Source organism: Salmo salar, chromosome 02, assembly GCF_965601325.2.
Source record: "Salmo salar chromosome 02, fSalSal1, whole genome shotgun sequence".
In the NCBI taxonomy this organism is placed as follows: domain Eukaryota; kingdom Metazoa; phylum Chordata; class Actinopteri; order Salmoniformes; family Salmonidae; genus Salmo; species Salmo salar.
The window spans coordinates 31086765-31102500 of NC_138292.1; the positions used below are offsets into that span (position 1 = coordinate 31086765).

The 15736-nt window shown below is 44.1% G+C and overlaps 1 protein-coding gene across 1 annotated transcript in view; it reads right to left on the bottom strand.

Moving 5' to 3' along the window:
* The window catches only part of LOC106579057 (zinc finger protein ZFPM2), a 191272-nt gene that overhangs the window by 134640 nt on the left and 40896 nt on the right, over positions 1-15736 (bottom strand). The window lies entirely within an intron of this gene.

Genomic DNA, 15736 nt, shown 5'->3' on the forward strand with positions numbered 1-15736 from the left:
GAGAGAGACACATAGAGGGAGAGAGACAGAGAGACAGAGACAGATATACATAGAGAGACAGAGATACATAGAAGGAGAGAGACAGAGACAGAGATACATAGAGGGAGAGAGACAGAGACAGATATACATAGAGGGAGAGAGACAGAGAGACAGAGACAGATATACATAGAGACAGAGACAGATATACATAGAGGGAGAGAGAGACACATAGAGGGAGAGAGACAGAGACAGATATACATAGAGGGTGAGAGAGACACATAGAGGGAGAGAAACAGAGAGACATAGAGGGAGAGATATAGAGACAGAGATACATAGAGGGAGAGAGACAGAGATACATAGAGGGAGAGAGACAGATATACATAGAGGGAGAGAGACAGAGACAGATACACATAGAGGGAGAGAGACAGAGACAGATATACATAGAGGGAGAGAGACAGAGACAGAAATACATAGAGGGAGAGAGACAGAGACAGATATACATAGAGGGAGAGAGACAGAGACAGAGATACATAGAGGGAGAGAGACAGAGACAGATATACATAGAGGGAGAGAGACAGAGACAGATATACATAGAGGGAGAGAGACAGAGACAGATATACATAGAGGGAGAGACAGAGATACATAGAGGGAGAGAGCGAGAGAGATACATAGAGGGAGAGAGACAGAGACAGATATACATAGAGGGAGAGAGACAGAGACAGAACATAGAGGGAGAGAGAAGAGACAGATACATAGAGGGAGAGAACAGAGATACATAGAGGGAGAGAGACAGAGACAGATACACATAGAGGGAGAGAGAGACAGATATACATAGAGGGAGAGAGACAGAGACAGAGATACATAGAGGGAGAGAGACAGAGACAGATATACATAGAGGGAGAGAGAAGAGACAGATATACATAGAGGGAGAGAGACAGAGACAGAGATACATAGAGGGAGAGAGACAGAGACAGATATACATACATAGAGAGAGAGACAGATATACATAGAGCTTGAGAGACAGAGATACATAGAGGGAGAGAGACAGAGACAGATATACATAGAGGGAGAGAGAGAGAGAGACAGAGATACATAGAGGGAGAGAGAGAGAGATACATAGAGAGAGAGACAGATATACATAGAGCTTGAGAGACAGATATACATAGAGGGAGAGAGACAGAGATACAGAGAGGGAGAGAGACAGAGACAGATATACATAGAGGGAGAGAGACAGAGACAGATATACATAGAGGGAGAGAGACAGAGATACAGAGAGGGAGAGAGACAGAGACAGATATACATAGAGGGAGAGAGACAGAGACAGATATACATAGAGGGAGAGAGACAGAGACAGAGATACATAGAGAGAGAGAGAGAGACAGATACAGAGAGGGAGAGAGACAGAGACAGAGATACATAGAGGGAGAGAGAGAGAGACAGATACACATAGAGGGAGAGATACAGAGAGGGAGAGAGACAGAGACAGAGATACATAGAGGGAGAGAGAGAGAGACAGATACACATAGAGGGAGAGATACAGACACAGATATACATAGAGGGAGAGAGATTCAGAGACAGATATACATAGAGGGAGAGACAGATATACATAGAGGGAGAGAGACAGAGACAGATATACATAGAGGGAGAGAGACAGATATACATAGAGGGAGAGAGAGAGTGACAGATATACATAGAGGGAGAGAGAGAGTGACAGATATACATAGAGGGAGAGAGAGAGAGACAGATATACATAGAGGGAGAGAGACAGAGACTGATATACATAGAGGGAGAGATACAGATCGAGAGATACATAGAGGGAGAGAGACAGAGACAGATATACATAGAGGGAGAGAGACAGATATACATAGAGGGAGAGAGAGAGGACAGATATACATAGAGGGAGAGAGACAGAGACAGATATACATAGAGGGAGAGAGACAGATATACATAGAGGGAGAGAGACAGAGACAGATATACATAGAGGGAGAGAGACAGAGACAGATATACATAGAGGGAGAGAGAGACACATAGAGGGAGAGAGACAGAGACAGATATACATAGAGGGAGAGAGACAGATATACATAGAGGGAGAGAGACAGAGACAGATATACATAGAGGGAGAGAGACAGAGACTGAGACACATAGAGGGAGAGAGATAGAGACAGATATACATAGAGGGAGAGAGACAGAGACTGAGACACATAGAGGGAGAGAGACAGATACATAGATGGAGAGAGACAGAGACAGAGATACATAGAGGGAGAGAGACAGAGACTGAGACACATAGAGGGAGAGAGACAGAGACAGATATACATAGATGGAGAGAGACAGAGACAGAGATACATAGAGCTTGAGAGACAGATATACATAGAGGGAGAGAGGGAGAGATACATAGAGGGAGAGAGACAGAGACAGATATACATAGAGGGAGAGAGACAGAGACTGAGACACATAGAGGGAGAGAGACAGAGACAGATATACATAGATGGAGAGAGACAGAGACAGAGATACATAGAGGGAGAGAGACAGAGACTGAGACACATAGAGGGAGAGAGACAGAGACAGATATACATAGAGGGAGAGAGACAGAGACAGATATACATAGAGGGAGAGATACAGAGACAGATATACATAGAGCTTGAGAGACAGATATACATAGAGGGAGAGAGGGAGAGATACATAGAGGGAGAGAGACAGAGACAGATATACATAGAGGGAGAGAGACAGAGACAGAGATACATAGAGGGAGAGAGAGAGAGACAGAGATACATAGAGGGAGAGAGAGAGAGACAGATATACATAGAGGGAGAGAGAGAGAGACAGAGATAAATAGAGGGAGAGAGACAGAGACAGAGATACATAGAGAGAGAGAGACAGAGACAGAGATACATAGAGGGAGAGATACAGAGATACATAGAGGGAGAGAGAGAGAGACAGAGATACATAGAGGGAGAGAGACAGAGATACATAGAGGGAGAGAGAGAGAGACAGAGATACATAGAGGGAGAGAGAGAGAGACAGATATATATAGAGGGAGAGAGACAGATATACATAGAGGGAGAGAGACAGAGAGACAGAGACAGAAATACATAGAGGGAGAGAGACAGAGATACATAGAGGGAGAGAGAGAGAGACAGAGATACATAGAGGGAGAGAGACAGAGAGAGATACATAGAGGGAGAGATACAGAGAGAGATACATAGAGGGAGAGAGACAAAGACAGAAATACATAGAGAGAGAGACAGATATACGTAGAGCTTGAGAGACAGATATACATAGAGGGAGAGAGACAGAGATACATAGAGGGAGAGAGAGAGACAGATATACATAGAGGGAGAGAGAGAGAGACAGAGACAGAGACAGATATACATAGAGGGAGAGAGAGAGAGACAGATATACATAGAGGGAGAGAGACAGAGACAGATATACATAGAGGGAGAGAGACAGATATACATAGAGGGAGAGAGACAGAGACAGATATACATAGAGGGAGAGAGACAGATATACATAGAGGGAGAGAGACAGACACAGATATACAAAGAGGGAGAGAGACAGAGACAGATATACATAGAGGGAGAGAGACAGAGATACATAGAGAAAGAGACAGATATACATAGAGCTTGAGAGACAGAGAAACAAAGAGGGAGAGAGACAGAGATACATAGAGGGGAGAGGGAGGACAGATATACATAGAGGGAGAGAGACAGATATACATAGAGGGAAAGACAGACATAAATAGAGGGAGAGAGACAGAGACAGAGATACATAGAGGGAGAGAGAGAGAGAGAGACAGAGATACATAGAGGGAGAGAGAGAGAGATACATAGAGAGAGAGAGACAGATATACATAGAGGGAGAGAGACAGACACAGATATACATAGAGGGAGAGAGACAGAGACAGATATACAGAGAGGGAGAGAGACAGAGATACATAGAGGGAGAGAGACAGAGACAGATATACATAGAGGGAGAGAGAGAGAGACAGAGATACATAGAGGGAGAGAGACAGAGACAGATATACATAGAGGGAGAGAGAGAGAGACAGAGATACATAGAGGGAGAGAGACAGAGACTGAGACACATAGAGGGAGAGAGACAGAGACAGATACACATAGAGGGAGAGAGACAGAGACAGATATACATAGAGGGAGAGATACAGAGACAGAAATACATAGAGGGAGAGAGACAGAGACAGAGATACATAGAGGGAGAGAGACAGAGACAGATATACATAGAGGGAGAGAGACAGAGACAGAAATACATAGAGGGAGAGAGACAGAGACTGAGACACATAGAGGGAGAGAGACAGAGACAGATATACATAGATGGAGAGAGACAGAGACAGAGATACATAGAGCTTGAGAGACAGATATACATAGAGGGAGAGAGGGAGAGATACATAGAGGGAGAGAGACAGAGACAGATATACATAGAGGGAGAGAGACAGAGACTGAGACACATAGAGGGAGAGAGACAGAGACAGATATACATAGATGGAGAGAGACAGAGACAGAGATACATAGAGGGAGAGAGACAGAGACTGAGACACATAGAGGGAGAGAGACAGAGACAGATATACATAGAGGGAGAGAGACAGAGACAGATATACATAGAGGGAGAGATACAGAGACAGATATACATAGAGCTTGAGAGACAGATATACATAGAGGGAGAGAGGGAGAGATACATAGAGGGAGAGAGACAGAGACAGATATACATAGAGGGAGAGAGACAGAGACAGAGATACATAGAGGGAGAGAGAGAGAGACAGAGATACATAGAGGGAGAGAGAGAGAGACAGATATACATAGAGGGAGAGAGAGAGAGACAGAGATAAATAGAGGGAGAGAGACAGAGACAGAGATACATAGAGGGAGAGAGACAGAGACAGAGATACATAGAGGGAGAGATACAGAGATACATAGAGGGAGAGAGAGAGAGACAGAGATACATAGAGGGAGAGAGACAGAGATACATAGAGGGAGAGAGAGAGAGACAGAGATACATAGAGGGAGAGAGAGAGACAGATATACATAGAGGGAGAGAGACAGATATACATAGAGGGAGAGAGACAGAGAGACAGAGACAGAAATACATAGAGGGAGAGAGACAGAGATACATAGAGGGAGAGAGAGAGAGACAGAGATACATAGAGGGAGAGAGACAGAGAGAGATACATAGAGGGAGAGATACAGAGAGAGATACATAGAGGGAGAGAGACAAAGACAGAAATACATAGAGAGAGAGACAGATATACGTAGAGCTTGAGAGACAGATATACATAGAGGGAGAGAGACAGAGACAGAAATACATAGAGGGAGAGAGACAGAGATACATAGAGGGAGAGAGAGAGACAGATATACATAGAGGGAGAGAGAGAGAGACAGAGACAGAGACAGATATACATAGAGGGAGAGAGAGAGAGACAGATATACATAGAGGGAGAGAGACAGAGACAGATATACATAGAGGGAGAGAGACAGATATACATAGAGGGAGAGAGACAGAGACAGATATACATAGAGGGAGAGAGACAGATATACATAGAGGGAGAGAGACAGACACAGATATACAAAGAGGGAGAGAGACAGAGACAGATATACATAGAGGGAGAGAGACAGAGATACATAGAGAAAGAGACAGATATACATAGAGCTTGAGAGACAGAGAAACAAAGAGGGAGAGAGACAGAGATACATAGAGGGAGAGAGGGAGAGACAGATATACATAGAGGGAGAGAGACAGATATACATAGAGGGAAAGACAGACATAAATAGAGGGAGAGAGACAGAGACAGAGATACATAGAGGGAGAGAGAGAGAGAGACAGAGATACATAGAGGGAGAGAGAGAGAGATACATAGAGAGAGAGAGACAGATATACATAGAGGGAGAGAGACAGACACAGATATACATAGAGGGAGAGAGACAGAGACAGATATACATAGAGGGAGAGATACAGATATACATAGAGGGAGAGAGACAGAGACAGATATACATAGAGGGAGAGATACAGATATACATAGAGGGAGAGAGACAGAGACAGATATACATAGAGGGAGAGAGACAGAGATACATAGAGGGAGAGAGACAGAGACAGATATACATAGAGGGAGAGAGATACAGATATACATAGAGGGAGAGAGAGACACATAGAGGGAGAGAGACAGAGACAGATATACATAGAGGGAGAGATACAGATACATGGGGAGAGGCGGACATAGAGGGAGAGAGACAGAGACAGATATACATAGAGGGAGAGAGATACAGACACAGATATACATAGAGGGAGAGAGACAGATATACATAGAGGGAGAGAGACAGACACAGATATACATAGAGGGAGAGAGACAGAGACAGATATACATAGAGGGAGAGAGACAGAGATACATAGAGGGAGAGAGACAGAGACAGAGATACATAGAGGGAGAGATACAGACACAGATATACATAGAGGGAAAGAGACAGATATACATAGAGGGAGAGAGAGACACATAGAGGGAGAGAGACAGAGAGACAGAGACAGATATACATAGAGAGAGAGAGACATAGAGGGAGACAGACAGAGACAGATATACATAGAGGGAGAGATACAGACACAGAGATACATAGAGGGAGATAGACAGAGACAGATATACATAGAGGGAGAGAGAGATATACATAGAGGGAGAGAGACAGACACAGAAATACATAGAGGGAGAGACACAGATATACATAGAGGGAGAGAGACAGAGACAGATATACATAGAGGGAGAGAGACAGAGACAGATATACATAGAGGGAGAGAGACAGAGATACATAGAGGGAGAGAGACAGAGACTGAGACACATAGAGGGAGAGAGACAGAGACAGATATACATAGAGGGAGAGAGACAGAGATACATAGAGGGAGAGAGACAGAGACTGAGACACATAGAGGGAGAGAGACAGATACATAGATGGAGAGAGACAGAGACAGAGATACATAGAGGGAGAGAGACAGATACATAGATGGAGAGAGACAGAGACAGAGATACATAGAGGGAGAGAGACAGAGACTGAGACACATAGAGGGAGAGAGACAGAGACAGATATACATAGAGGGAGAGAGACAGAGACTGAGACACATAGAGGGAGAGAGACAGAGACAGAAATACATAGAGGGAGAGATACAGAGACAGATATACATAGAGCTTGAGAGACAGATATACATAGAGGGAGAGAGGGAGAGATACATAGAGGGAGAGAGACAGAGACAGATATACATAGAGGGAGAGAGACAGAGACAGATATACGTAGAGCTTGAGAGACAGATATACATAGAGGGAGAGAGGGAGAGATACATAGAGGGAGAGAGACAGAGACAGATATACATAGAGGGAGAGAGACAGAGACAGATATACATAGAGGGAGAGAGACAGAGATACATAGAGGGAGAGAGAGAGAGACAGATATACATAGAGGGAGAGAGAGAGAGACAGAGATGCATAGAGGGAGAGAGACAGAGACAGAGATACATAGAGGGAGAGAGACAGAGACAGATATACATAGAGGGAGAGAGACAGATATACATAGAGGGAGAGAGAGAGAGACAGAGATACATAGAGGGAGAGAGACAGATATACATAGAGAGAGAGAGACAGAGACAGATATACATAGAGGGAGAGAGACAGATATACATAGAGGGAGAGAGACAGACAGACAGAGACAGAAATACATAGAGGGAGAGAGACAGAGATACATAGAGGGAGAGAGAGAGAGACAGAGATACATAGAGGGAGAGAGACAGAGAGAGATACATAGAGGGAGAGATACAGAGAGAGATACATAGAGGGAGAGAGACAAAGACAGAAATACATAGAGAGAGAGACAGATATACGTAGAGCTTGAGAGACAGATATACATAGAGGGAGAGAGTCTGAGACAGATATACATAGAGGGAGAGAGACAGAGACAGAAATACATAGAGGGAGAGAGACAGAGATACATAGAGAGAGAGACAGATATACATAGAGCTTGAGAGACAGATATACATAGAGGGAGAGAGACAGAGATAAATAGAGGGAGAGAGAGACAGATATACATAGAGGGAGAGAGAGAGAGACAGAGATACATAGAGGGAGAGAGACAGAGACAGATATACATAGAGGGAGAGAGAGAGACACAGATATACATAGAGGGAGAGAGACAGAGACAGATATACATAGAGGGAGAGAGACAGATATACATAGAGGGAGAGAGACAGAGACAGATATACATAGAGGGAGAGAGACAGATATACATAGAGGGAGAGAGACAGAGACAGATATACATAGAGGGAGAGAGACAGATATACATAGAGGGAGAGAGACAGACACAGATATACAAAGAGGGAGAGAGACAGAGACAGATATACATAGAGGGAGAGAGACAGAGATACATAGAGAAAGAGACAGAGATACATAGAGGGAGAGAGACAGACACAGATATACAAAGAGGGAGAGAGACAGAGATACATAGAGAAAGAGACAGATATACATAGAGGGAGAGAGAGACAGATATACATAGAGGGAGAGAGACAGAGACAGATATACATAGAGGGAGAGAGACAGAGACAGAGATACATAGAGGGAGAGAGACAGACACAGATATACAAAGAGGGAGAGAGACAGAGACAGATATACATAGAGGGAGAGAGACAGAGACTGAGATACATAGAGGGAGAGAGAGAGAGAGAGACAGAGATACATAGAGGGAGAGAGGGAGAGACAGATATACATAGAGGGAGAGAGACAGAGACAGAGATACATAGAGGGAGAGAGAGAGAGAGAGACAGAGATACATAGAGGGAGAGAGACAGAGACAGATATACATAGAGGGAGAGAGACAGAGACTGAGACACAGAGGGAGAGAGACAGAGACAGATATACATAGAGGGAGAGAGACAGAGACAGATATACATAGAGGAAGAGAGACAGAGACTGAGACACATAGAGGGAGAGAGACAGATACATAGAGGGAGAGAGACAGAGACAGAGATACATAGAGGGAGAGAGACAGAGACTGAGACACATAGAGGGAGAGAGACAGAGACAGATATACATAGAGGGAGAGAGACAGAGACAGATATACATAGAGGGAGAGAGACAGAGACTGAGACACAGAGGGAGAGAGACAGATACATAGAGGGAGAGAGACAGAGACAGAGATACATAGAGGGAGAGAGACAGAGACTGAGACACATAGAGGGAGAGAGACAGAGACAGATATACATAGAGGGAGAGAGACAGAGACTGAGACACATAGAGGGAGAGAGACAGATACATAGAGGGAGAGCGACAGAGACAGAGATACATAGAGGGAGAGAGACAGAGACTGAGACACATAGAGGGAGAGAGACAGAGACAGATATACATAGAGGGAGAGAGACAGAGACAGAAATACATAGAGGGAGAGATACAGAGACAGATATACATAGAGCTTGAGAGACAGATATACATAGAGGGAGAGAGGGAGAGATACATAGAGGGAGAGAGACAGAGACAGATATACATAGAGGGAGAGAGACAGAGACAGATATACGTAGAGCTTGAGAGACAGATATACATAGAGGGAGAGAGGGAGAGATACATAGAGGGAGAGAGAGAGAGACAGATATACATAGAGGGAGAGAGACAGAGACAGAGATACATAGAGGGAGAGAGACAGAGACAGAGATACATAGAGGGAGAGAGAGAGAGACAGAGATACATAGAGGGAGAGAGAGAGAGAGACAGATATACATAGAGGGAGAGAGAGAGAGACAGAGATACATAGAGGGAGAGAGACAGAGACAGAGATACATAGAGGGAGAGAGACAGAGACAGATATACATAGAGGGAGAGAGACAGATATACATAGAGGGAGAGATACAGACACAGATATACATAGAGGGAGAGAGACAGAGACAGAGATACATAGAGGGAGAGAGACAGAGATACATAGAGAAAGAGACAGATATACATAGAGCTTGAGAGACAGAGATACATAGAGGGAGAGAGACAGAGATACATAGAGAGAGAGACAGATATACATAGAGCTTGAGAGACAGAGAAACAAAGAAGGAGAGAGAGAGACAGAGATACATAGAGGGAGAGAGGGAGAGACAGATATACATAGAGGGAAAGACAGACATAAATAGAGGGAGAGAGACAGAGACAGAGATACATAGAGGGAGGGAGGGAGAGAGAGAGAGAGAGAGACAGAGATACATAGAGGGAGAGAGAGAGAGAGAGAGAGAGACAGAGATACATAGAGGGAGAGAGACAGAGATACATAGAGAGAGAGACAGATATACATAGAGGGAGAGAGACAGAGAGAGAGATACATAGAGGGAGAGAGACAGATACATAGAGGGAGAGAGACAGAGACAGAGATACATAGAGGGAGAGAGACAGAGACTGAGACACATAGAGGGAGAGAGACAGAGACAGATATACAGAGAGGGAGAGAGACAGAGATACATAGAGGGAGAGAGACAGAGACAGATATACATAGAGGGAGAGAGAGAGAGACAGAGATACATAGAGGGAAAGACAGACATAAATAGAGGGAGAGAGACAGATATACATAGAGAGACAGAGACTGAGACACATAGAGGGAGAGAGACAGAGACAGATACACATAGAGGGAGAGAGACAGAGATACATAGAGGGAAAGACAGACATAAATAGAGGGAGAGAGACAGAGACAGAGATACATAGAGGGAAAGACAGACATAAATAGAGGGAGAGAGACAGAGACAGATATACATAGAGGGAGAAAGAGAGTGACAGAGATACAGAGAGGGAAAGACAGACATAAATAGAGGGAGAGAGACAGAGACAGATATACATAGAGGGAAAGACACAGAGACAGAGATACATAGAGGGAGAGACGCAGAGACAGAGATACATAGAGGGAAAGACACAGAGACAGAGATACATAGAGGGAGAGACACAGAGACAGAGATACATAGAGACAGAGAGACAGAGACAGATATACATAGAGGGAGAGACACAGAGACAGAGATACATAGAGGGAGAGAGACAGAGACAGATATACATACAGGGAGAGAGACAGATATAGATAGAGGAGATATACAGAGACAGATACATAGAGGGAGAGAGTCTGAGACAGATATACATAGAGGGAGAGATACAGACACAGAGATACATAGAGGGAGAGAGACAGAGACAGATATACATAGAGGGAGAGATACAGAGACAGAAATACATAGAGGGAGAGAGACAGAGACAGATATACATAGAGGGATAGAGACAGATATACATAGAGGGAGAGAGACAGAGACAGATATACATAGAGGGATAGAGACAGAGACAGATATTCATAGAGGGAGAGAGACAGAGACAGATACAGTTAGGGAATTAAGTATTTGATCCCCTGCTGATTTTGTACGTTTGCCCACTGACAAAGAAATGATCAGTCTATAATTGTAATGGTAGGTTTATTTGAACAGTGAGAGACAGTATAACAACAAAAAAATCCAGAAAAACGCATGTCAAAAATGTTATAAATTGATTTGCATTTTAATGAGGGAAATAAGTATTTGACCCCCTCTCAATCAGAAAGATTTCTGGCTCCCAGGTGTCTTTTATACAGGTAACGAGCTGAGATTAGGAGCACACTCTTAAAGGGAGTGCTCCTAATCTCAGCTTGTTACCTGTATAAAAGATACCTGTCCACAGAAGCAATCAATCAATCAGATTCCAAACTCTCCACCATGGCCAAGACCAAAGAGCTCTCCAAGGATGTCAGGGACAAGATTGTAGACCTACACAAGGCTGGATTGGGCTACAAAACCATCGCCAAGCAGCTTGGTGAGAAGGTGACAACAGTTGGTGCGATTATTCGCAAATGGAATAAACACAAAAGAACTGTCAATCTCCCTCGGACTGGGGCTCCATGCAAGATCTCACCTCGTGGAGTTGCAATGATCATGAGAACAGTGAGGAATCAGCCCAGAACTACACGGGAGGATCTTGTCAATGATCTCAAGGCAGCTGGGACCATAGTCACCAAGAAAACAATTGGTAACACACTACGCCGTGAAGGACTGAAATCCTGCAGCGCCCGCAAGGTCCCCTGCTCAAGAAAGCACATATATACATGCCCGTCTGAAGTTTGCCAATGAACATCTGAATGATTCAGAGGAAAACTGGGTGAAAGTGTTGTGGTCAGATGAGACCAAAATGGAGCTCTTTGGCATCAACTCAACTCGCCGTGTTTGGAGGAGGAATGCTGCCTATGACCCCAAGAACACCATCCCCACCGTCAAACATGGAGGTGGAAACATTATGCTTTGGGGGTGTTTTTCTGCTAAGAGGACAGGACAACTTCACCGCATCAAAGGGACGATGGACGGGGCCATGTACCGTCAAATCTTGGGTGAGAATCTCCTTCCCTCAGGCAGGGCATTGAAAATGGGTCGTGGATGGGTATTCCAGCATGACAATGACCCAAAACACACGGCCAAGGCAACAAAGGAGTGGCTCAAGAAGAAGCACATTAAGGTCCTGGAGTGGCCTAGCCAGTCTCCAGACCTTAATCCCATAGAAAATCTGTAGAGGGAGCTGAAGGTTCGAGTTGTCAAACGTCAGCCTCGAAACCTTAACCTGTTAGGGCTAGGGGGCAGTATTGACACAGCCGGATAAAAAACGTACCCGATTTAATCTGGTTAGTACTCCTGCCCAGTAACTAGAATATGCATATAATTATTGGCTTTGGATAGAAAACACCCTAAAGTTTCTAAAACTGTTTGAATGGTGTCTGTGAGTATAACAGAACTCATATGGCAGGCCAAAACCTGAGAAGATTCCATGCAGGAAGTGGCCTGTCTGAGAAGTTGTGTTTCATCTTGGCTCTTTTTATTGAAGACTGAGGATCTTTGCAATAACGTGACACTCCCTACGGCTCCCATAGGCTCTCAGAGCCCGGGAAAAAGCTGAACGATATCGAGGCAGGCTCTGGCTGAAACACTTTATCGCTTTTGGCAAGTGGCCGCTCAGAGTACTATGGGCTTAGGCGCGTGCCCGAGTCGACCAAATGCTTTCTTTTCTTTTGTCTGTTTACCTAAACGCAGATTCCCGGTCGGAATATTATCGCTTTTTTTTTAGAAAAATGGCATAAAAATTGATTTTAAACAGCGGTTGACATGCTTCGAAGTACGGTAATGGAATATTTAGAATTTTTTTGTCAGGAATTGCGCCATGCTCGTCACCCTTATTTACCCTTTCGGATAGTGTCTTGAACGCACGAACAAAACGCCGCTGTTTGGATATAACGATGGATTATTTTGGACCAAACCAACATTTGTTATTGAAGTAGAAGTCCTGGGAGTGCATTCTGACGAAGACAGCAAAGGTAATAACATTTTTCTTATAGTAAATCTGACTTTGATGAGTGCTAAACTCGCTGGGTGTCTAAATAGCTAGCCCTGTGATGCCGGGCTATCTACTGAGAATATTGCAAAATGTGCTTTCACCGAAAAGCTATTTTAAAATCGGACATATCGAGTGCATAGAGGAGTTCTGTATCTATAATTCTTAAAATAATTGTTATGCTTTTTGTGAACGTTTATCGTGAGTAATTTAGTAAATTCACCGGCAGTGTTCGGTGGGAATGCTAGTCACATGCTAGTCACATGCTAATGTAAAAAGCTGGTTTTTGATATAAATATGAACTTGATTGAACAAAACATGCATGTATTGTATAACATAATGTCCTAGGGTTGTCATCTGATGAAGATCATCAAAGGTTAGTGCTACATTTAGCTGTGGTTTGGGTTTATGTGACATTATATGCTAGCTTGAAAAATGGGTGTCTGATTATTTCTGGCTGGGTACTCTGCTGACATAATCTAATGTTTTGCTTTTGTTGTAAAGCCTTTTTGAAATCGGACAGTGTGGTTAGATTAACGAGAGTCTTATCTTTAAAATGGTGTAAAATAGTAAAATGTTTGAAAAATTGAAGGTTTTGCATTTCTAAGGTATTTGAATAACGCGCCACGGGATTACACTGGCTGTTGAGCGTCCCACCTAGCCCATAGAGGTTAATGACTTGGAGAAGAAAAGCAAAGAGGAGTGGGACAAAATCCCTCCTGAGATGTGTACAAACCTGGTGGCCAACTACAAGAAACGTCTGACCTCTGTGATTGCCAACAAGGGTTTTGCCACCAAGTACTAAGTCATGTTTTGCAGAGGGGTCAAATACTTATTTCCCTCATTAAAATACAAATCATTTTATAACATTTTTTACATGCGTTTTTCTGGATTTTTTGTTGTTGTTATTCTGTCTCTCACTGTTCAAATAAACCTACCATTAAAATTATAGACTGATCATTTCTTTGTCAGTGGGCAAACGTACAAAATCGGCAGTGGATCAAATACTTTTTTCCCTCACTGTATACATAGAGGGAGAGAGACAGAGACAGAGACAGAGAGACAGAGAGAGACAGACAGAGAGACAGAGAGAGCCAGACAGAGAGACAGAGAGAGACAGACAGAGAGACAGAGAGACAGAGAGAGAGAAAGAGACAGAGAGAGAAAGAGAGAGAGAGAGAGAGACAGAGAGAGAGAGAGAGAGACAGATATACATAGAGACAGAGAGACAGAGAGAGAGAGAGACAGAGAGAGACAGAGAGAGACAGAGAGACAGAGAGACAGAGAGAAGAGAGAGAGAGAGAGAGAGAGAGAGAGAGAGTGAGAGAGAGATACATAGAGACAGAGAGACAGAGACAGATATACATAGAGAGAGAAAGAGACAGAGAGAGAGAGAGAAAGAGAGAGAGAGAGAGAGACAGATATACATAGAGACAGAGAGACAGAGAGAGAGAGAGAGACAGAGAGAGACAGACAGAGACAGAGAGACAGAGAGACAGAGAGACAGAGAGAGAGAAAGACAGATATACATAGAGACAGAGAGACAGAGAGACAGAGAGAGAGAGAGAGAGAGAGGAGAGAGAGAGAGAGAGAGAGAGAGAGAGAGATACATAGAGACAGAGAGACAGAGACAGATATACATAGAGACAGAGACACAAAGAGACAGAGACAGAGAGAAGGGAGAGAGAGAGAGAGAGAGACAGAGGGAGAGAGACAGAGAGAGGGAGAGAGACAGAGAGAGGGAGAGAGACAGAGAGAGAGAGAGAGAGAGAGAGAGAGAGAGAGACAGAGACAGAGAGAGGGAGAGAGACAGAGAGAGGGAGAGAGAGAGAGAGAGGCAGAGAGAAGGGAGAGACAGAGACAGAGAGAGAGACAAGGTAGAAAGAGAGAGAGAGAGACAGGGAGAAGGGAGAGAGAGAGAGAGAGAGAGAGACAGAGAGAAGGGAGAGAGAGAGAGAGAGAGACAGAGAGAAGGGAGAGACAGAGAGAGAGAGAGAGAGAGAGAGAGACAGAGAGAAGGGAGAGAGAGAGAGAGAGAGAGAGAGAGAAGGGAGAGACAGAGAGAGAGAGACAGAGAGAAGGGAGAGACAGAGAGAGAGAGAGAGAGAGAGAGAGACAGAGAGAGAGACAGAGAGACAGAGAGAAGGGAGAGACAGAGACAGAGAGAGAGACAGAGAGAAGGGAGAGACAGAGCGAGAGAGAGAGAAGAGAGAGAGAGAGAGAGAGAGAGAGAGAGAGAGAGAGAGAGAGAGAGAGAGAGAGAGAGAGAGAGAGAGAGAGAGACAGTGTTGTGGGTGACATCTAGAACAACCACTGCTCTAAGGTACATTGTGTGAATCAGAACTAAAAGGTCCAACTCTGAACACAGAGATGCAGCAGCAT